The 25,185-nt window shown below is 34.4% G+C and overlaps 1 long non-coding RNA gene across 2 annotated transcripts in view; it reads left to right on the top strand.

The window, feature by feature from the left end:
- LOC143255952 (uncharacterized) overlaps positions 1 to 25,185 on the top strand; it is a 41,635-nt gene that overhangs the window by 1,029 nt on the left and 15,421 nt on the right. The window contains exons 2-3 of one of the 2 annotated variants that reach the window (XR_013030939.1): positions 12,414 to 12,617; positions 24,870 to 25,132. This is a non-coding gene — a long non-coding RNA (uncharacterized LOC143255952). The remainder of the gene's footprint in view (positions 1 to 12,413; positions 12,618 to 24,869; positions 25,133 to 25,185) is intronic. The other variant, XR_013030938.1, reaches the window with a different exon arrangement.

The following is a 25,185-nucleotide window of genomic DNA, read 5'->3' as shown; positions in this document are numbered from 1 at the left end:
ATACATCTCGATTCTAAAAAAAATACGTCAACAACAAAATCTCGTCCACCTAGCCACATAGTACCCTAATTCATTCATTACAAAATAAAAACATAATAATAACTAACTCTGAATTTTTCAAAACTTATTATCTTTATAAGGTGTGTAGAGTGGTAAAACATCCTACCCACATCAGCCAGACTGTACGAAGACTCAGGCATTACACAACAAAATAATTATATTCACTAAATAAAATAATAATAATAATAAGTAAATTTCAAGTTTCCTGGCCTAATTAAAAGTATATGGTATAGCGTGATAAAACATGCGGCCTTAAACAGGAAAAGTAGGACAGCTATTGCCGTATCAATTATACCAATCCACATGATCTTGCATTATAACTCAATTTCAAAATGAAAATTTGCAAAAATGTTAATGTTTTGGATGGATGTTAAAATCTTTTACAATAAGCACAACAAACACAAGTTAAAAAATAAAGCGCTCTTGGCATTAACGATCTTCCCGCACACTTTAACATACACAACCACCTACACTAGGTAGTTTGTATTCCTACATACATTTATGCCCTCGTAATTGAACTCAAAGATTTAGTATCATTAATTGATTCTCATGCTTTTCTGGATCAATATTACGTTGCATACTTCACAAGTAATTGAAACATCAAATTCTTATTTATGATTTTCGTTCAACTCGTGTTGTTCACGGCTGAAGCGATTTACCCACCATTATAAAAAACTGAGCCGCCAAGGGTAGTTCATACTCATTTTAATTATTATTTATCATGCAGCGTATTTATCCAACAGAAGATGATTAAACGAAAAATACGCCTATATAAAAACGATAGTATCACAGTAATAGTCAGCAGGGAAGATTTAACTTTACTTTAAAGTTATAACAAAAAAAATCTATATTTCTATCCAGTGTATAAATGGTGTTGAAACGCGTATTCCATTTTAATAAACAAAGCAGTTATTTGGTTTGCATTTATTTTTTAATCACTTCAAGTGCCCGATTATTGAAAAACTCAACGTTTTTAAAAGAAACCCAAAACTCGAGAGTTTTCAAATAGTTCACTAATTTTCTTAAGCAGAATAAAAGGTTAAGAGTTTTGAATCCATTTCAAAAACCATTGCAACTTCTTATTTAGAATTGATGAACGCAAACATTTTTATTCGCTACTGCTTAATTGTCTGTTATTAAGCATTGGTTATCGAAACCTGGTTTGTAGCAGTATAAGTCCTCTGTACCGTTTGGGGGCTGTTACTGCTTAGGAAGAATCATCACATTTGACTGCAAGCTATGATAATAACAAAAATGTTTAACAGATAGCAGCGTAGTCGTACCAAATTTTTAGAAGTTTAAAATTTAGCACTACATAAATCACTTCATTGACTTGGCACTACATAAATCACTTCATTGACTTGGCACTACATAAATCACTTCATTGATTTGGCACTACATAGATCACTTCATTGACTTGGCACTACATAAATCACTTCATTGATTTGGCACTACATAGATCACTTCATTGATTTGGCACTACATAAATCACTTCAATGATTTGGCACTACATAAATCACTTCATTGATTCCCAATTGAAATTTCTGATCAAGGCCTTAATTCTGATAAATATGGTGTTGATACAGTATACACGCCTTTAACTGTTCAACCAGAATATTTATATGTCTATCACAGTAATTAGACCCATTCCTATCTGATTGTTAGAATAAACTGTGTTTTTACGTGGAAATATTGTAAAAGATATTATTAACAATACAATAAACAAATTTATAAAATTGTTGATAAACTTTAACCCAAATGGACTGCAATCACGAATACCACAACATTATGAATAGCAAAAATAAAGGTTTTATTTAAAATGAAGTAACTCTAATTTCGGCTCTATCAGTACGTCAGAGGTATTTGTTCATCTCCTTCACAATTTTCCAGTTTGGGTTTTGATCGATAATTTTTATACATATGGTTATTTCAGTTTATTGGGCTGTTACTAGTAGTAAACAGGTCGTCAAACACATGTGCCTAATAGAAGATATAAGCTTATGTTATTTCTTTAGTGTACTATTAGTATTTATACGTAAATTCGGGAAAAAATATCGTCTATATTCTATTCGCGCAGCGCTCACTTTATACTATGTTGTTAAACATTTGCTTTAAACAATACCACCCCTTGAGTGTATTATATTAGAATGATGTAACTGTGGACTGTATCTGGCCTAGTGATTGATATTCCGAATGTAGATTCGAAGGTCCATGGTTCGCACTACGTCCCAAAGAATTACGGTCTGCACTTTGAAGTTAGATTATATGTAATAACAGTAATGGTAAAATAGTAATATTCAGTTATAGTAGCCTAAGAGTTGGCGGTGAGTACTGTCGAAAAGCTACATTTCGTTTAGAAACTAAGTACAAAATTGATAGATTTGCCCAAATATTCTTGCGCGAAAATTCTGAAACAGTTAAAATCAATGAACTGTATATTCCGTAATGGAAACAAATGTATTTTTGAAAATTTACTACGCCAAACAAAACTTTCAAGTGAAAGGCATTTATCACTAGACGTTTACTCAAATTAATATTTTTGATCAAGCTCATATAAAATATTTAATTTCTATGAATGATGCCAAGATCAGGTATATAGCGGCCATATCTAACGAGACGATCAATCCTGCATGACAGGATAGATTTTAAATATTTGTAAATTTATGGTGAATAAAGTAACATACATCTAAACCAATCAAATGTGTTTATAATGTTAGTTTTAAGCACTGGTCTAGTGTTAGTGAAAAACGTACCACAATTATGACGTCACTGGCAGACTAAATGATACAACTACATAATTCGCATTTTAGTAACTACTACTGAACGAAATCTTAAACTATCGATCGCTGAAACTTCTGTACAAGTTCACTGATTGGCTCGGTGTTATTTTATTGAGGAAGTGCAAGACGATACCTAAAATCTGAACTAAGTAAATTAAATTAAACATTACTTGAATCAGGGCTATATTTTGAAAGCTCTCTGTTCCTGATACCAGTATATGTTGATTTTGTTTTTGACACTAGGGATTACTTTATTTGTTACTCTTTGTAACTTATAACTCACAATGTTTCGATTTTCTTACCTAAACTAAGCAGTAGCCCGCCTCTCCAGTATCTGACTACATTTACTCATTTGTTTGTTTTATATCCTTTTTTTTTTGAGCGATGACTACATTTATTCATTTGTTTGTTTTTATATCCTTTTTTTTTTGAGCGAATTCTAGTTTTTAACAAAATGCTGGTCAAGAGTGAATCGCATCTTCGAGTACCCCAAAGTGAATCAAGTATCCTAGCTAAGAAGTCAATTTATAAGAAAGCAATAGTTATTTTCAAGTTGAATTAGAGTAAAAAAAGTAAAATGCCACTTTTCGAAGGAAACCTTAATCTTTCAGAAAGTTGGGAGTAGTGGTTTGACCTGAAACACTAGTTTTACTCTTGCAAACAGTTAGTATGGTTTTACACTCATATCTCAATAACAGTAGATGTGTAGGGGCCCATCTGTAATAACGTTGATGGATAAAGTTTGAACGATTATTAAAGTTCCGTCCATTTTAAATAACGCATTGATCACGATAAACACGGTTAAAAACTATTACATTTATTAGCTGTTTCATCGTAAAACTGACATTGCATTTGATTAACGGTCAGGAAAAATGTGTCAAAAACTGATCACCTATGTTACAGCACAGAACGTCACAGGAAAACATTCACGACTGGCAGACTGTATTTGAAGATTTGAGCTTAGGAACACCCCTTATTCTGCGTGTTTTATTTACCATCTTAGTCATTCATACAAAATAAAACAATTATACAAACAGAGAAGAAAAGTAAACTAAACAATCCCAAAATATTGGTATTTTCAAAAGTCCCAATTCGAAGGTTTCTGCGTCATAAACGGTTTCTCTGGACCAGTGGTTCTCAAATGCTTCAGGTCTTGCGTATAACTTTTTGTTTAATTTTTTAAAATTACAAATTCAGGCCTAATTTGAAAAAGAAAAAAAGAAGATTAAAACCGAATAATAAAAATTCACATTTTAAACACTTATCCATTAAAGCAGTGGTTATATCAAAGCGAGATAGCGTTCCAGGAGGTGCGAGATAACATTTGCTTTGGCCACCTTCACCTTTATTCTTAAATAAATAATTACTGTGAGGGGTGCAAGAACATATTAAATTTTTTTAGGGATGCGGAGCATAAAAAAGGTAGGGAACCACTGTGTAAGAGGGAATGGTGTGATTGATTTTTTCTGACGCCATTGAAGAGTATGTGGTATCATTTTTATCAATTTTGAGGAAAGAAAGTACAGGCGTCTATGTAAGCACAGTATGAGACTATAAGTGAATAGAGATGTATGTATATGTACATGGAATGCTAAGATAAGGATTATTACAAATTTTATTATTTTTTTTATATTAATTGTGTCGTATACCATCGACATTAGCTCCATGGTTTGCGAATCTCTGTTCTAGACTTTTATATGCAAAAACGGCTCGTTTGGGCTGAGAAAACACTTTACATAGAAGAGCGAACAACGTTTCGACCTTCTATGTAAAGTGTTTTCTCAGCCCAAACGAGCCGTTTTTGCATATAAATTTCTCAACAAGTGGGTTTCTCGTCATCACTGATCTGTTCTAGACTATATAATTAATACAAAAACTTTCGGTTTTATTTTAAGTTGTTATACTTCATAAATGATGTGCTAATATTGATTTTTAAGAGTTACAAAATGTAAAAGTCGTATACAATAGTGCATAATTTTTATTTATTTTATATTTTTTGAAAACAGAAAAGGCAAACAGCATTATATACTCAAAATTGCTTTCTTTCTTATGTCAAAAATCAAAATTTAAACATATATATATGAACAAACTAAAATATCCGTCAATTAACGGCGAATGTTTAAACTTAATTAAACAATGTAAGTTTAACAACAATCATATATTTCAAAGTAATAACTTGAACATAAACATTATCTCAAAACTTTAAAATAATAACAAAGTCTCTTCATAAACAACATTTGCATCTACCAACAAATAAAAATGTTGAGGTGATCCAACCCTTAAATAATTGCATCTCATTGACTGTAAGGAAAGCATGATTGTTTAAGAAACAGTCCAGCAACTTTCATACTCAGACCTTGAATACCTTTAGCATATTAAACACTGTCTAAAGCGTCAACCCACAGATACTTTTCAGATTGACTCAATAGGGTGGGAGTAGTTAAACAAAAGGCTTTACAGTATAGAAATAAGGTTAAGCTCAATTTTGACCTTTTAGGACATCTACCATAGTTCATAGTGTTTTCGTAGAAATAAAATATTAAAAAGTTTTTTATATAATAAATAATAAAAATGTAAATATTTAGTGAATTTAAGATAAATTAGATTTTTAAAAAATAGCCCATACTCTTTCAGAAAGTTGGCCTTTTCACTTCACCCCAAAACAAGAGTTTAGTATCAACTTGTGTTCATAGTAAAGGTAATAAGGTTATTTATCGCTGTCTTATTTTTAACTACCAAACAGATGAAGGAAATTGGCCATCAATTCTATGTTGTAGAATAAACATACGTAATAAACCCTGGATAACAGCGCTTTTATTCATTATTTAAAAAAATGAAAACGTTTTATTGTTCACAATATTAAACTTTTAGAATTTATTCTGGTGTTTATATATATATACATACATATATATATATATTTATTTATTTAAACTTAAGTGCCCGGCATGGCCAAGCGTGTTAAGGAGTGCGACTCGTAATCTGAGGGTCGCGGATTCGCATCCTGGTCGCGCCAAACATGCTCGCCCTTTCAGCCGTTGGGGCGTTATAATGTGACGGTCAGTCCCACTATTCGTTGGTAAAAGAGTAGCCCAAGAGTCGGCGGTGGGTGGTGATGACTAGCTGCCTTCCCTCTAGTCTTACACTGCTAAATTAGGGACGGCTAGCACAGATAGCCCTCGAGTAGCTTTGTGCGAAATTCCAAAACAAACAAACAAATTAAACTTAAGTGCGCATAAGTTGGTGTAAGTAGTAGACGAGCGGGTATCTTCAAACGTTAAATAGCTGGATTTAATAAGTGCTGTCCCTACGGCGGGCAATGAACGTCGAATTTCAGCGCTATAAGCCCTGAAATTAACCGCTGAGTCATAAGGAGGGACATTTAACTAACTTAAAACACATGTTATGCTTAACGAGAACAGCTATTAAGTCAGTTTATATAACCAGATTTGAAGAGTAGCTCTTTCGTCAAGAAGCTACTTCAGTTTAATTAGAACAGTAAATTGGACATGTTCACCAGCATGTTGTAAATCTTATCTTTAATATATACATTTTTCTTGTAAAAGCTTAAAGATAATAAACTTACAAAGTTTTTAGTTAAAGAAAAATGACGGCAACTTAAAAACGCCGCACTTTCACAGACTATACAGTTGAAAAGTGTTTTATTACGTGACTATAACTGTTTCCACGGCCACAAAATCATTTCAAGTTTGTTTTTTCATATAATGAACGCCCCCCGCTAGTACAGCGGTATGTCTCCGGATTTACAACACTAAAATCAGGGGTTCGATTCCTCTCGGCGGGCTGAGCAGATAGCCTTTGTGGCTTTGCTAAAAGAAACACACACACGTAATGAAAAGAAAATTGACACATCAAAGTTGAAAAGCTGTCATTTTCACAGGATGGATGTCATTCTTGGTGTACTGTTACAGAGTTTCCTAGCCTATATATATATTTTAGTCGTAAGGAAAGGAAAACAACTGAGATGGCTGGTCTAAATTGTGAGAATCCGATTCTTAACGAATGTATTAACGAAATGCATGGGCATAGTACTATGTGCATTTAATACATGGTGCATTTAGTAGTTGTGTTTTCAGTAATCTAAATTACTGTAATGACTATTCAAATGGAGACTGTTTTTTTCCACATAACGAAGGATGTTCTGTCATTTGTTTGTTTTTATGGTGTAAGTCTCAGTATATATATATATACGAGCATCACTGATTTAGGGATTATCTCTTCTACTATGAAATATATAAGCATGATGCATCCAAAATTTGTTCCATATTGTCCTAATTTTTTACTATATGTTTTCAAACTCTACTTTCGAAGATATACAAAAAGTAACAAAAACTACTTAAATCATGTTAGTTCTTTTAGATTTTATTTTTAAAAAATTAGCCCGGCATGGCCAGGTGGTTAGGATTTAATTCGTAATCTGAGGGTCGCGAGTTCTAATCTCTGTCACACCAAACATGATTGCTCTTTCAGCAGGGGGGGTGTTATAATGTGGCGATCTGTCCTACCATTCGTTAGTAAAACAGTAACTCAAAAGTTTGCGGTGGGCGGTGATGACTAGCTGTCTTTCATCTAGTATTACACCACTAAATTAGGGACGGGTAGCGCAGACAGCCATAGTGTAGCTTTGCGCAAAATTCAGAACAAACAAAAACAAGTTTGGGTAAAATTATTTGACAGATATAAGAGTGCAAGAGAAACTCTTGAAAGATCGTGTTTTTAAGATGCTTTATGCCAATGACTTACTTACTAAGTTTTAGTAGAAATAATGACTTATTTGTGTTAATGAGGTTTTGGGGAAAAATAACAAAAACCAGTAAGAAAGCGTAATTACGATACGAAATCTTTTCTGGAGCAGATACAAACACTAAGAAATGTTTTAACAGTGACAATGAGTGCTGTACATGTTTTCACAAAAATTACAAGTACGTCAGTTTTCTTGTCTTTTGTGTGTTTTAAGTTACTTCCGAAAACGCTCATTATCAGGTTTCTCTAATAATATTTCTAAAAACCATTTTGTCTGTTATCAGTTAAATTTCATATAAAGTGTTATAAAAGACAATACTACACTGATGGTACTGTGTGGTGCGGTCTGGAGTTATTTTTATAGCTATAAATAATTTTGTATACTTGCTGATACAATTTCGAGTTTTCGAACAATAGTCAGAAGGTGGCGTTACTCCTTTGCTTACACGTTACAAGTTACACGAAGAAAAACAAATTGGGAGGCAATAAAATAAGGAATTCGGGGATGAGAATGGACAAGCGGGCTAAAACTTTTAAATTCCACGATATTCTTTGTAAACGTACAGCTTGCCCGTAGCTGTGCTTTCGTATATGTGAGATAGACACGCAGGTGCGCCTTTTAGTTTATTGTATTCATTTGAACAAGCAGCTAGTCCACATACATTTATTGAGTAATTTGTATGCTCTCACAAGTATTTTAGTCACGGCACAGCGGATTATAGAATGGCTTTGTGTATTTTGTCTTTACTCTTTATTTCAAGTACAAACTTTTAGCTCATAACTACGTTGCCTCTTGAGCAGTTTGAGATCTAATTACAATTCTGGATTCAGGTGATAAAACCCTTTCTATTTATGTATTCGGCCATGTATAAGGTCTCAGAGGTCAATTTAGTCTACTCTTGCCCAAAACAATTTCAGTGTAAGGGTAGGCTGTAGAAATCCTAATGAGTAATAGAATGGAATCGGGTATACGCGTGCCTCACACTTAGTATTGCTAGCGCACAAAATATATTAATATATATTTTTTAAAAGGCGGGGAGGAGGTCTCATAGATTAATTTACTTTAATCCTACCCAACAATCATTTCAAGTGCCGTGACTATTAAGGATTCCCTCTCGTTCATTACAAAGAATCGAAGTACACCAAAACACTTCGGTTAGAAACTTAAGTAAAGCTGTTTTTTTAATTAATATTCGATCTAAATATAGCTTAGATTCCTTATCAGAAACTATATATAGAAAGAAATTTTCTGTTAGCACTAATTTTCAGCCTCTTTAAAATATTGTCTACAATTTAAGTTTTCTCCAAATGAACTTAACTGTTCTTTCTTCAGTTAACGTCTTGTATATACATATTTTTAATGTTAATTTTTAGGAAGCGATATTTAGTTGCATTTGCCAGATCTGTTATTAAAAAAGTTCGTCTTCCCAATTATCCACCAGACAACGTAGACATGGTGTAATTGTTTAATGTTGCAGACATAATTCTTTAGCCTTTACATATATATATAAAAGACGAAACTGTTTTCAGTCTGAACTTTGAACGTTTTAGGTGTTTCCGGAAGTATTGCATTAAAATTCCTATCAGTAGTAAAATAGCGTGGCACTGACAAAACAAGTAAATAATATGTGTATAACATTTCACAGGGCCCGGCATGGCCAAACGTGTTAAGGCGTGCGACTCGTAATCTAAGGGTCGCGGGTTCTCGCATCCCAGTCGCGCCAAACATGCTTGCCCTTTCAGCCGTGGGGGCGTTATAATGTGACGGTCAATCCCACTATTCGTTGTTAAAAGAGTAGCCCAAGAGTTGGCGGTTGGTGATGACTAGCTGCCTTCCCTATAGTCTTACACTGCTAAATTAGGGACGGCTGGCACCGATAACCCTCGAGTAGCTTTGTGCGAATTTCTAAAAAAAACAAACAAACATTTCACAGGTAGAGTATGGACAAAGTTCAACAAAGACAAAGGATATTTAGATTTGTATTTTGATACCTATCCAGGGTCTTTCTTTACCTTTTGTCTCAGTTCATTAGTTTCACATATTTATTTCTTTGAGGCTTTGCAAATGTATTAATGAAGGGAAGGGGCAGCTGTACTCGACACTTGCCAGTTAGAGTTTATAATAAAGTACTATACTAGCTGTAGCTAACATCTTAATGTTTTAACTCAGCTAGTAAAGTTCTTGCTTTCTGTGTGAAAGAACTTAACTTCGAAAATAATAAAACTGAATTACTACAAAACTGGCGTCTGTTTTAAATATGACTTATTAGTTCCATCCTGTTTGAACTGAAAACAATCGAATCCGTTAAAAATATATAGATAAATACAGTTCTATCAGATACCGAACATTAGAAACTGTTACAAAATATATAGTTAAACACAATTCTATCAGAGAAGATAAATTGCTATTGTTATTTTTCTTGTGACATTTTCCCAATATCATCTGTTGTTTTTTTTTTTGCTACGTTTGTGACGTGGCAAGTGCCAAACTCAGGGATTGTGATTCTTACGTCTATTTATCTGTTTATATCCGAATTATTGAATTAAACAGCCTAGAATACTTTGACGGTTACCTCTGTCTAAATGTTTAGTTTAATCTATGGATTATGACATGAGCCAGCTGGCATAAATAATGCTTTGATCATGATTACAGGACTAAATCTCAGAATCCAGATCTCTTTGTTAAGTGTAAGCAACGAGAGGACACCATATGATGCTATTTTATAATCTCACGTGCTGGACAGAGCTCAGACTCTGACCTACTATTGTACGAACACAATAAATCAATAAAGTTGTAAATTATCACCTTGTTTCACCGTATGAGAAAAACGAGGCCAACACAATCGTCGAGACTATTCACATAAATGGTAACATCAACACCATTCTAGGAAGAACTTGCGCGTGCCTCAAAATGACCACCTACCATATCTAGTTAACTGTGTAATTTGTCAGAGGAAACGTGGTGGTCAGCATTCACTGACAGCTTAGCAATGATAACCTTGATATTTACTGTAACAATAAACCCGATTTGTAACTTGTCTGTGTGAAATGTTGTATCTTCTACAAATTCATCATGGAAACTCTGCCCCCTGACCTCGGCCCTGTTTTAGCCCAACATGGTGTCAAGTTGCGGATCACTACCGACTTACATCGATTTGACATGGACGAAATAAAACAACCTTTATTATAATACTAAAACATATCGTTTGAACTTTTCAAACTAAACGAATACGTACGCACCAAGCAAATCCTTTCAATAAAAGAATCTAATATTGTGGAAAACAAAACTGTTGATTAACAACAAAGGAATAAAGTAAACCTAACCTATTTTCCATAAAAACTAATTCTTTAAACTGCGTAAGAATGTTGTATTTGCTTTATCAGTATTTGCCCAGTGAAAATAAAATACACTGTCATACCTTGAATTTCCGTAAATTTAATTTTTAAAAAGGGTAGAACTCTTTCGTTATACTGTTATTATGTCTAACCTTTAACCAGCTAATAAGTACAATCAAAAGTATATTTAGTTTGCACTAATCGAGAAAATACTGTTATTGTAATTTTGATTTATTAAAAACGAAACGTTCTAAATTTTACATATTCACGTAATTGTTCATATACGTTTCATTTCGTTACAAAACTACATTAAACTGAAATGAATGTTTATAATAATTAAAGGGCGTGTCTGTAGGTGTGTGTGTGACTGCCATACCTTCAAGAGGAAAGAGAGTACAGGATCTAGAAGTTTTGCAAACATAACTGGATTCCAAGGATGTGTGCCTGATTATTATTATTTATCCACGTGCGAGAGCGTGTTCATAGTTCTAATGAGGTAAATTTGTTCGTTTTGTTTTGTTTTATTTCGCGCAAAACTACACGAGGGCTATCTGCGCCAGTCGTCCCTAATTTAGCAGTGTAAGACTAGAGGGAAGGCAGATAGTCATCACCACCCACCGCCAACTCTTGGGCTACTCTTTTACCAACGAATAGTGGGATTGACCGTCACATTATAACACCCCCACGGCTGAAAGAGCGAGCATGTGTGGTGCGACCGTGATTCGAACCTGTGACCCTTGGATTACGAGTCGAACGCTTTAACCCACCTGGACATGCCGGGCCATCTAATGAGGTAAGCTAGAAAAACACAGAAAAGAATATATCGCTATAACTCCAAGAAAAAAAAACCTAGCAACCTAAACCTGTGCACCCATATTAAGTGAACCATGAGGATCTGCACCCAGTTATTATTATTTATCCACATCCGACGATAATGTGGCGATCTAGAGAAAACCATAGAAAATGAAGAGCCTCTGTTGATTAAAGAGAGATTTATTTTTTCTTACAAACATTGGTGATATAATTTAGAAACGAGTTAAGTTTGAAATCAAGCGCAACTGTGTTTTATATGGGTTATATAACGTGGAGTATATGGGCATTTATAATTATCTATAACATAGTAGTCTAGAATGTATTAACCCGAGCGAAGCCAAGCACTTTCGCTAGTATAGAATAAGATTCTGCACATATTCCACACGCATATGTTTTATACCATCAGTAATGAAACTTATGGCTTCCATTCAACCTGAATGGCGATGGTTATCGTCTGAGGTTACAGTCTAAATCAAAGGAATAAAATAAACATACGTTTATCGAACCAAGAGTGTTACATGTCTAACGCGTGTGGTAAACACACATGAACCAGTTATGGAAAAAACAACACACATACATATATATATATGTTAAATTGTATTTAGTTCCTATTTTTTATTTTTTCATGTAATATTTATTTTTCTTCTTTACTTTGGAGTACAGTCACTTTCCTACAACTGTCTGCAGACAATGAGGGGTGATTATAGATGTACAACATTGTGAGCATCTTGAGTACCCACATCTCACTCTCCTATTTTATATTTATATTTCTTTATGCGAAACTGGTGAACGGAGATTAAGACTGATAGACGGTGTATCCTCAACGCAATATGAGTTCTACTTCAGCAGTTAACTCCGAAACCAAAGGTACATTTTATATCTCGCATTATAGTTTGCACCAATTAGAAGGATGCATGTCTTTATTTTTGTTTCGGCTTGTTTTTGGTTGTAACAAACTACCATTAGTCAGAAGTCTGGATTTGCTGTTTTTAAACAGTTCTTCCTTTTGATTTTGTTTTATTTTACTTAAATCTTAATATTAATATTATCTACATATGCATATCATTTATATAAGTTGTTGTTGTTTTGTCTCTACTAAACATTTTTAAGCATAGTTGCAATTCCTAATATAATATTCACCTATAATTATCTCACATACGTCTTTAGTTTTCAACTCGATGACTTAAAATAGATTCTTTTCGAAAACCTATATGGAGAATATACACTTCTACCTCACGGTGCTGCCATCTTTCTGTGAACGATAAAGTGCATGTGACTACTTCTATATTTACTCAATCTCTTCATATTGATGCAGAAGCACTGGTGTAAGTAAATCTGTGAATGAATTTTAATTTACTGTTATTTTCATGCTATTGCATAACACGGTTGTATGGATTTTGATATATCACTGTTTTACACTTCTGTCATGCACTTAAGACTGAACAACTTGTAGAATTATAGTGTTTCTGTAACTCTGCGAGTCCGACTTACGTTTAAAAGCAACTCTTCTTGTAATATGTCATTCTGACTTGTACCCATAAAGATGTATCTCAGAACGGCAGGGGCCCGGCATGGCCAAGCGTGTTAAGGCGTGCGACTCGTAATCTGAGGGTCGCGAGTTCGCATCCCGGTCTCGCCAAACATGCTCGCCCTTTCAGCCGTGGGGGCGTTATAATGTGACAGTCAATCCCACTATTCGTTGGTAAAAGAGTAGGCCAAGAGTTGGCGGTGGGTGGTGATGACTAGCTGCCTTCCTTCTAGTCTTATACTGCTAAATTAGGGACGGCTAGCGCAGATAGCCCTCGAGTAGCTTTGTGCGAATTTCTAAAACAAACAAACAGAACGGCAGGAGTAGGTATTAAACACTTTTACTGATGAGCAGAGAACAACATTTCGACCTTCCTAGGTCATCTTCAGGTTAAGAAAGAGAGTTTGAAGGTGACCATTGCCGGACACATGTCTTAGGACGAGCGTATGAACGGGTATGGGATTTTAGGGGGCGTTGTAGATAGATGTTAGGTTATTAATCAATATAGGTATAAAGGTATTCCTTTATATTGGTTTAATTTTGGTTTTAGTTGTTGTATCAGTAAGGCCTCCTTGATTTTACATTTGTTTATATTTGTTTCCTCACTTAGTATCTGGGAGTTTTCTATGATGATGTATTTATTTGATATGTAGTGTTTAAAAACGTGTGAAGGTGTTTTTCTTTGTGTTCTTTGAATCAAGTTTCCATTTTTCTGCTTATTTCTTCCTCCAATATAGAAGTCGTAGCAGTTGTTGCATTATATTTTATAAGTTATGTTGGTGTTATGTTTGTCAGTGTAGTTTTAACATAGTATGGACTTTAGTTTTATACCTGGTTTTTGAATAAAGTTGGTGTTTACTGGAATGTTGTGTTTTATGATAAGTTTTTTACAAATGTTAGTCATTTTTTTCGCTGATGTCGGGAACATATAGTACGCAGCAGTATAAGCTTTTGTAGATTGTTTTATCTTAGGATTTATTGTTGTTTGTTTGTTGTTGGTCTAGATGTGTGCGTATAATTTTTTCCACGGTTTTTAGAGGAAATTTGTTAATGTTGATGAATGTTGTCTTATTTTCTTGATTTCATCATTAATTTTATCGAATGAGCACAATTTTGTGGTTGTGTTTATTTGGTTTCTTAATATGTTGAGTTTTTGTTTTGTTTAATGTGTTGAGTCCCAGGAAATGTATAATCCAGTATGGATGATTTTTCTGTGGATTTCTGTTTTGAACTGTGTATCGGTTCTGGTGATTTTGAGATTAAGAAACGCTATATGGTTAGTTTTTTCCTGTTCACAGGTAAACTTAATGTTGAGGTTATCGAGTTAACGTAGTTGAAAAAACTAAGTGTGGGTTCTGTAGATGTGAATCCAGCAATTGTATCATCAACATATCTGTAGCAGTATAGTGGTGGGTGTAAGTGTGAATTAATCGCTTGAGATTCAATCTGTGTCATAAAAATGTTAGCTAGAACTGGTGACACGGGATTTCTCATACCCAGGCAGTTTATTTTAGGTAATTTTGGTTATTAAACATAAACTTAGTTTTGGTGATAGTGAATTCTATCAGGGTTACCAATTGGTTGCTATGGGAATGTATCAATGGGTTAGGGTATTGGATATAAATTTCTAAAGTTATTTTGCAAGCTTCAGTGGTTGGGACTTCTGTGAAGAGATTACATCAAAACTGGTTATTAAGGCTTTATGGTTTAGTTGATTAAGAATATATTTAAAGTTAAGAAACTATTTGAAAAAGGAGCCGGCTGATTCTACATAGTTAGAAAACGCCCACGCTATGTTTACCGAGGTTGTAGTTAAATGATTCATAAGTTGGCATTGTGGATCGTAGTGAACAATCGGGTTTGTGAGGTTTGAGGATACCGTATAGTTGTGGTGTGTGTGAGTCGGTCTTTTGTTCGTAAGAATAAAGGTTTTTTGAGATTGTATTGTTTTTTGTCATTTGTAGTAGTATTATGTTTAGTTGGTTTTTATGTGTTTTTGTTGGATTTATGTTTATTAGTTTCAATTTGCTTGTATTTGATAAAATCTTAATTTTGTGAATGTATTCATTTGTGTTAATTATAACTATAGTATTGCCTTTATCTGCTTTTAAAATTTTGATGTTGTTGTCTTGTTTTAAGTTGTTTATAGAGTTAAGATCTTTTTTTGTGAGGTCGTTTTTGGTTTTCTTTTTTGTGAAATTGTGTTGATTGTTTTGTGTAAACATTCTTTGAAAAAACTGTTTAAGATACTGTTTTGAGATGTTTTGGGGAAATGGATGATTTCAGTTTTACCTGGAAAGATGGGTTGTTGGTTGTCGGTAGAATTGTTGTCGAAGTTGTCTTCTCTCTGGTGGTTGTTTTCCATTGTTTTATTGGTGTTTTCAGTTCGTGTAGAGTGGTTCACCTGTCTTCTATCTACAGTCATGAGGAAAAGTTAGGTCAACCTATGAAAGCCTGTGTATTTGTGTAACATTTTTGGATATATAGATATTTAATCTCAAATTCAACAATACTGAGAGATTATAGGAATATAACTAAACAATTAAAACTGAAGAAAAGACTTTTCAAGATCTTCTGTAAATGCAATTCTACAAAAATGCATATTCTAACTGAGGAAAAAGCTAGGACACCCTCACATTTATTCCCACTTAAAATGGCTCACCTAACACACAGGTGTATCACACTAGGTGCTCATGATTGGAAGATCGTTACTCAGCATTTTGAATGAGGCTTGCTCTATTTAAACTTCAGACATTTAGTTTGGTGTGCTCCTAACTGTTGAAGTGAGAGTGAGCACCATGGTGAGAGCAAAAGAGCTGTTTGAGGCCTTCAGAAAGGAAATTGTAGCAGCTTATGAGTCTAGTAAGGGATTTAAATAGATCCTAAAAGATTTTGAAATCAGCCATTCCACTGTCCGGAAAATAGTCAACAAGTGGAGGGCTGTCAAAAAAACTGTCAACATGCCCAGGTCTGATCGTCTAAGCAAGTTCACCCCGAGAGCAGACTCTAAGATTCTAAAAGAGGTCTCCAAACACCCTAACATGTCATCACGTGACCTACAGCAGGCTCTGGCTGCTGTTGATGTGAAAGTGCATGCCTCTACAATCAGAAAGAGACTGCACCAGTTTAACTTTCATGGGAGGTGTGCAAGGAGGAAGCCTTTGCTCTCTAAGAGAAACATCAAGGCCACACTGAGGTTTGCCAGAGAGAATGTAGACAAAAACAAGAACTTCTGAAATAATGTTCTTTGGACAGATGAGTCCAAAATTGAATTATTTGGACACCAGAACAGAGGACATGTTTGGTGTAAACCAAATACAGCATCCCAGGAAAAGAACCTCATACCAACTGTGAAGCATGGAGGTAGAAGTGTCATGATTTGGGGCTGCTTTGCTGCAACAGGACCTGGACAGCTCACAATCATAGAATCCATCATGAATTTTACTGTGTATCAGAGGGTGCTTGAGGATCATGTGAGACCATCTGTAAGAAAATTAAAGCTGAAGCGGAACTGAACCCTGCAACACGACAATGACCCAAAGCATACCAATAAATCTACCAAGGACTGGCTGAAAACTAAGAAATGGAGAGTCCTGGAATGGCCGAGTCAAAGCCCAGATCTTAATCCCATTGAGATGCTGTGCGGTGATTTGAAACGGGCTGTACATCCAAGAAACCCCTCAAACATCTCACAGCTGAAAGAATTCTGCATTGAGGAGTGGGGCAAACTTTCTTCAGACCGATGTCAGAGACTGGTAGATGGCTACAAGAAGCGTCTCACTGCAGTTATTTCAGCCAAAGGCGTAACACTAGCTATTAGGGGGTAGGGTGTCCTAACTTTTTCCTCAGTTAGAATATGCATTTTTGTAGAATTACATTTACAAAAGATCTTGAAAAGTCTTTTCTTCAGTTTTAATTGTTTAGTTATATTCCTTTTATCTCTCAGTATTGTTGAAATTGAGATTAAATATCTATATATCCAGAAATGTTACAAAAATACACAGCCTTTCATTGGGTGTCCTAACTTTTTCACATGACTTTAGGTCTTCCAGACAGGCTTTCATACCCATGAATATTCGAATCGCTTTAAAAAGATTAGAAATGAGTCCCTTTGTAAAAAGGCTTGTTAACTCTAAAGGAACAACAACATGCTGGAATGTTTCTGGAAAAGACTCATGAAGTTCCGTCAAAATGTGTTTTATTCCGTTTTATCAACAAATTTATCTGGTAACCAACACCTTAAAAAAAACATATTACTCGATCTTTACATTACAGTAATGCTTGAATTAGTATGTTTCTTACTATCAATAAGCATTTTATAAAACTTATTTATACATATCTTATTGAAGATGTAACATTAAAGTAAATAGGTTCAGAGCAGAAAAGAATGTAATGTCTTTTTTTTTACTTCCATAAAGTTATTCAATTCATAGTTATAAGAATCACAATCAATTAACTTGTAAAAGTTATTTGTATAAAGGACCATCCAAAACTGAACATTAGGACTGCCTTGGTCTAGTGGCTTGTCCGAACAATGAATTCGAAGGTTCATACCCCACGTCTTTTGGCACAAAAATACGTTACGTACTGGCTGAGGGTACACTGTAAAAGTGAAAGTTAAATCGTACTGTTCGGTTAGATAAAAGCATCCTAAGAGTTGGCGGAGGGTGCTGTTGACAAGTTATCATTTGATTATAGTGTATTAGTTCAAAATTAGGGACCTTATACTATGAAATAATAGTGATATTCTAATCAAACACGCTAAAAACTTGTAATTACTTGATATTTCCGTAATGAAACTGTTCCCAGGTGGTGAAATACATTTCTAATATTCCTCTATATTGCACCTGTAGCTCCTTCTTTTTTATTTCAACTGTATGAGGAATAATAATCCATTTATTGAGAGAAATTAGTTTTTTGTCAGTGGTGATTTGAGTCAATTTAATTTCTACATTTCAGGTGAGTAGTGTTGAACTCGGACACTCTACCGATTGAGCTAAAGGATTTAATTCACTAGCAACGAAGCTGACAACAATAACAACTGAAATAAAGGATTTAATTCACTAGCAACGAAGCTGACAACAATAACAATTGAAATAAAAGATTAAATTCACTAGCAACAAACCTGACAACACTAACAATTGAGATAAAGGATTTAATTCACTAGCAACGAACATGACAACACTAACAACTGAGATAAAGGATTTAATTCACTAGCAACGAACATGACAACACTAACAATTGAGCTAAAGGATTTAATTCACTAGCAACGAACCTGACAACACTAACAATTGAGCTAAAGGATTTAATTCACGAGCAACGAACCTGATAACACTACTAATTGAGCTAAAGGATTTAATTCACTAGCAACGAACCTGACAACAATAACAATTGAGATAAAGGGTTTAATCCACTAGCAATTGCCTCTTGCTGGACGTCAGTTTTTCTCTGTTTTTTTCTGTTTACTTGGGATCATTTTATATTATGTTTATTGTTGAGTTTCGCAGCAAAGCTGCTCGAGGGCTAAGTGCAATAGCTGCCCCTACTTCTGAAGTGGTAAACTAGAGGGAACCAACTACCGTCAGCTTTCGAATTACTCTTTGCTAACCAATGGTGAGACTTACCATTTCAGTTTCGCCTCTGCCTAAATTTAGGGCATGCATCTTAAGTTAGGTTTCAATCTCTCGACCCGCAAATTGTGAGTCAAATGCCCTAATCATCAGAATCGTTACGGATTGTAACTCGCGACCTCTCACACGACAGAGGAAAATAGTGCTTTATATCTGAGTTAAAGATATTGAACTATGAACAAACTACATTTTAACAACTAAAAATATAGAAACTTAACATCATGGGATGATCTCTAATGTATCTACTATTTTTCTGTGGTAATTTTGTAGTATTTTTTCTTTGTGTCAAGATTGAATTCTGGACAGATTAGAGTGCTATCAACCGAATTAAAAGGTAAGACATCATCAACTGCTCGTGATGCACCTTCTTAAAACTCAAACTACCACGAGTGTACTACACATATCACCTTATATACATATATATATGAGGCCAGCAGTATCTTTTATCTAGATTCGCAACTTCAACGACACAGTATAGTATAACAAAGTTAGAATAATTTTGTGATTGCTAATTATAAGAAAAGAGCCAAAATAGGCAGAGGGTTTTCAATTGTGAGTATGGATTATGGCTAAAATGATGAACAATTTACCTTTCTAAATAATATCATTCGAAACATTTTGTAACAAAGTTCTTGTTTTTCTCTGTGTCGCCAATTTCCTCTTATTTTAAACAATTTCGATCCACCATATTATACTGATCACTTATTAATATCTCTTCATTTATATTATTTCATTCTAACTTGAGAATACTTAAATGTGCAGTTTAATATTTCCGTGTTAATATATTATATGTCAATTTACTTGCAGAGGTATGCAATCAGAAATTTACTTTGTGTGTTTAACCATTGGATATGTAGGCTATTTTATTAGGTTTAAAACATAATAATCGAAAAATATTTATTCTTATCTAAGTCGATCATTAACCTAATAATACAGTATCAAAACATAAATTTTATCATGATGAAGTAATCCAAATAGATTTTATTGGGTATGTGCACAACAAGCAAACGGAAATTTGAGATCAATGTAAATAACGAAAACACAATAAGAGTTAAGTTGACTGTATTGGAAACTAAAATTACCATAATTTTGATTTTTACAATATAGGCAAAAGACTGATATAACACAGACGAAAACAAATAATTTTACGCGTTTGTTTATATATAGAATACAAAGCAATAACATATGAAAATAAATAACTGAATTTAATCAGCAATATATTTCAATCATATATTTATAAATATAACACTACACCATGCAACTTGCGACATAAGCACATAAGAGTAAAATACTTGAAAAGCAAAGTATGTGACGCAAACGACTGTTGCGCACGTTAGCCGATGTTTACTTTTTAGTCATGTTTGTATTTGTTTATTTTATCATTGTGAACAACGTTGAATGGTATATGAAGTGGATCCCTCGGATACAAGTTAGTTATCATAATATGGCCTAGCGCGTAAAGGCGTGCGCTTCGTAATCTGAGGGTCGCGGGTTCGCGCCAAACATGCTCTCCCTTTCAGCCGTGGGGGCGTTATAATGTGACGGTCAATCCCACTTTTCGATGGTAAAAGAGTAGCCCAAGAGTTGGCGGTGGGTGGTGATGACTAGCTGCCTTCCCTCTAGTCTTACACTGCTAAATTAGGGACGGCTAGCACAGATAGCCCTCGAGTAGCTTTGTGCGAAATTCCAAAACAAACAAGTTATCATAATATTAACTAGACATGTTGAATTTGCGATGGAGAGTAAGCCGCAAAACACTAATACGATTATTCAGATTTAAAGTACGTATATGTTTGTTTATTATACATAAATTTACATGTGTATGTAAAATAAAAAAAATACTGAAGTACACCCCAAAGATAAGACATGGTCGAAATTACAGTTTTAAAGCCCCGCCCAATGTTTTGTGTGGGTGGTGCTTGCACAGTAAGAATCAACCAATAACAATTAAGGGGCAGTCTTCATTCTTCAGCGAGAGAAGAGGTAGCACAGGAAAATTCTACGATTAGACGTTTCACTCGACAAAACTATCACGAAAAATAACATAGAAAACTCTACTTTTGCTGAGCCAAACTTCGTAAACTTATTACATTATCCAAGACATTTTGTATATAATTTATTGACAGGAAATCTAGAACACTACAGTGAATAGTTGTGTACACGCCTTATGATCGGGGCTTTGCAATCAATTGTTCTCCTTCCATAAGGTAATAAAAGGGATTAAATCAATAATACCGGTACTTAGATGTTCTGGGTGTGCACCAATGTACTAAAAGAGTATGTACATTTTATTCATAATACTGGTCTCCAACTCAAACTCAGGTAAGTGTTGTACTACGAGAAGTCATGCTATGAATGGTAAGTTCAACATTCAAGATTGCCAAAAACATGCATCGTATGGAATAACCAACATTTGTAACTATTACAGTACCATTGGGTCTAATAATTAGGCCCCTAGACAATGTTCGTGCTTCTTTTCTTCGCATTTATGGTCATCATTAGTTCACTCAGAATTGTATTAGTTCAATGCCTCCACGACGATGTAATGATAGTCACAAACCAACATACATATAATATTGTTCGTGAAAAAGTGGAATCATCTTTTAGAGTAGAATGTAGAGTACAAAAGCAGTAAAAGCAAAATAGTTGTAATTTTGAAGTGTAACCTGACAAAGGTTGTTGCCAGTTACGTGCCCTGAAGTAAAATACAATAACTTTGACGTTTTAATCTTATGCTTATTTGTTTATACGTATGATCTCGGAACTGTATGAAATACTCTCGCCATCATACTCTGTGTTTGGCTCTTCGGATCCTAAACGCCTATTCCTGAACCATTTGTTGCAGATACTATTGTTCTTCACCACTATTATCAGATCCTGGAGCTGGAGTTATCATCTCCGGCTAAAATCATCACAAGTGAATAGAGGAGCATTAATAGTTTTCCTAGATACTGTTCAATAACGATAAATAACTACATTCTACTCTAAAAGATGATTCCACTTTTTCACGAACAATATTATATGTATGTTGGTTTCTATTGTGAAAGAATATCTAAATGACGAAAACAAACTTACACAACTAAGTGAGGGCGCGGCTGTTTTAGGTTATGTACAAAACAAACACTCTCATGAAAGCTGTAGCGTTTGTTGAAACTTTCACTAGCTGTTTTCCTCTTGACAACTTGAGGGTAGTAAAGACATAAATTGTGTCAGTAACAGCTTCACTTTTCTTATTGTAGTACCTGCCTTGAACCTAGTCTTTTACATAGCACAATATTAACTTGCGTAGTTTTAAGTGATACTGTGTCATTTAAAACAAAGTTTTAAATATGTTTTTCAACCTGCTTTAAACTTTCAAATTTAAATTAATTTTCCTTCCTTTTATTTGAAGGTTTATTTTGCTTTTACGTTATTGTTTGTTATAAAGCACAAAGCAATCCAAATGGCTATTTGTTCTCTGCACACCACAGGTATTGAAATCCAATTTCTAGCAGTGTAAATCCGCAAACATGCCGCTGTACCATTAGGAAGCTTTATGTTACACTGCTGTTTATAACGCACGGCGTTTTTTTGACTAATAGCATAGTGTTAATTACGCCGTTATTTACTCTTAACATAAGAGAAACATACAGAAAAGATGAAGAAGAAAAATGCAAAACAGATTAAGAAGCTAGGGAACCAAAACCATACAACGACAAGAAGAAACAAAACGAATCAACCCCTATCAGATATAACTTACTTAGAAGAAATTAATGAATTATAATATAGCGAATGAAGTACGAAAAATTAAATTATACTGACAATGAATGCTAGGAGACAATAACTCAAAAATGTTAGAGAAACAATTTCAATATCAAATTTTATTAAAAGATTCACGAGTCTTAGACCACATTTTTCGAATGGGATAAACTTTAATGTAAAATATTATAAAACATCTTTGTATGGGACTGCTTAAATTATTAATGAAATAGAATCTTGGATCAATATAATACTTTGTCACTGTTGGAAATTGTTCTTATTTTCTAATACAGTCTGTGCTTATATAAGAATACTATCGCTGAAATTCATTAATTCACACTATATATCAAACTGTGACCAGCAGGTTATTTGGGCTGTACGTACCACAGTGATCGAACCCAAATGTTTAGCATTATAAGCCCTAAAACGTTTCGCTGAGCACCGAGAGGCTAAAAGTATAAAGTTTTAGGTATTGAGGGAAAATATTAGCAAGCAATAACCAGTTACACCAAGTTACGCACTTAACCAGTTTATCTTATAAAATATTATGAAATGTTCATACATTTTGAACGGGTCTCTAAGTTCAAGGGCCCGGCATGGCCTAGCGGGTAAGGCGTGCGACTCGTAATCCGAGGGTCGCGGGTTCGTGCCCGCGTCGCGCTAAATATGCTCGCCCTCCCAGCCGTGGGGGTGTATAATGTGACGGTCAATCCCACTATTCGTTGGTAAAAGAGTAGCCCAAGAGTTGGCGGTGGGTGGTGATGACTAGCTGCCTTCCCTCTAGTCTTACACTGCTAAATTAGGGACGGCTAGCACAGATAGCCCTTGAGTAGCTTTGTGCGAAATTCCAAAACAAACAAACAAACTAAGTTCAAACGATTAAACTTATTATTTTTAAAATTGACAAAATTATATTTAATTAGTGATTTGTTTATATAAAATTAAATTTTTTTGGAAACAAAATCTAGAAATAATTTGCATTTCTTACACGAAACATCTTGAAAGCTGATATGTGAACTATTAAGTTAAAGATAAGAGTCACGTCTAGCAGATAGGAGAGTGTGTAATGCAGTTTACTGATATCTACATATCTAAAGATATGCCGAGCACATTAATATACTTTTGAATTGGCAAGTTACTTTTACCAATGAACGAAACGTTTTATTTCTGAACGCAGTTTTTTGTTCACCTTTTATATTTTTATTAAGGGATATTTTGTTGATCTTAAAAATTTATTTCTAAATAAAATGCTTTTAAAAACAAATATTTCAAGAATAGATAAGTTTGTTGAAAGCGCTATTAAATTTCGACAATCTTTCATACTTGATCTTGTGTAAATAAAATTATTCTGAGCATAGTTCTGAGAGTGCAGAACCTGACTATTAAACTTGTTACTACAGTGCTAAAATCTTACTTATATTCAGTTTGGAGTTTATAGCAGACGCTCACCATACAAAATATTTGCTTGTCCATGATGTAGGTGTAAAAATGTTAGGAAATATGATTGTAAAAATCTTGTTTCCACAATTATGTTATGAAGTACTTTGTGAGGTAACTGAAAGAGTCTGTGAAAACGACTCCACAACCAACGCACCCAATTACTTATCATAATGTTTGTTTGTTTTTAATTTCGCGCAAAACTACACAAGGGCTGTCTACGCTAATCGGCCCGAATTTAGTAGTCTACGACTAGAGGGAAGGCAGCTCGTCATCACCACATAGTGTCAACTCTTGGACTACTGTTTTACCAACGAATAATGGGATTGATCGAGACTTTGTAACACTCCCATGGGTGAAAAGGCGAGCAAGTTTGATGTGACGGGGATTCGAACTCGCGAATTACGAGTCGAGTGCCTTAACCACCTGGCCATCCAGGGTCCCTCATAAAACTACAGTGAACAGAACTATGTTTTTGAACTATCTAATAATTCTTTAAATGGTTTTATTTTATTTCTGACATTCTACAATTTCACTATATAACATTTTTACAGTTACACTACCTAACATTTTTTATATTGATACCATAAATTTGTGGTGAACTTTTGACTTCTCAGACGTAAACTACTGGCATGCTTTTGACCATTTGCTATCGATATATTTGTGTTTGTGGGGTGGAGTTTAAAACTGGTATTCAAATTATACTGATTTTTAAGGAAAATAGTCTTATTTTTATGAATTATTTATATTGTTAAATGAATATAAAAAATGTGCGAAAATCGACAGTGTCCGGAGAAAAATCTTGAAGCCATATACGGCAATTAGAAACCATCTACTGAGGAGACTGGTTGTGAAAAATTCATTAGGAAGTTCAGCAAAAATCCTTAGGACTCTCTTAATTACCCCGGCAGCAGTGACGGCGAACTTTTTGTAAGAGGTCACGTTCTAGATTACCACTATCAAGAATCTCTTCCAAACTCCCCTCTCGTTACCAGGTTGTGGACACCACTTTAATAGCGACTGATCAAGATTACCCATGTAGCTGTAGAGTATGAATTAATGTTTATGTAATTTATCATTTATATTTATCCATCTGTCTACA

Source organism: Tachypleus tridentatus, chromosome 1 (genome assembly GCF_004210375.1).
Source record: "Tachypleus tridentatus isolate NWPU-2018 chromosome 1, ASM421037v1, whole genome shotgun sequence".
NCBI classification, from domain to species: Eukaryota; Metazoa; Arthropoda; class Merostomata; order Xiphosura; family Limulidae; genus Tachypleus; species Tachypleus tridentatus.
Note: the sequence above shows the minus strand (reverse complement) of the source record. Positions and strands in the feature narration are given on the sequence as shown.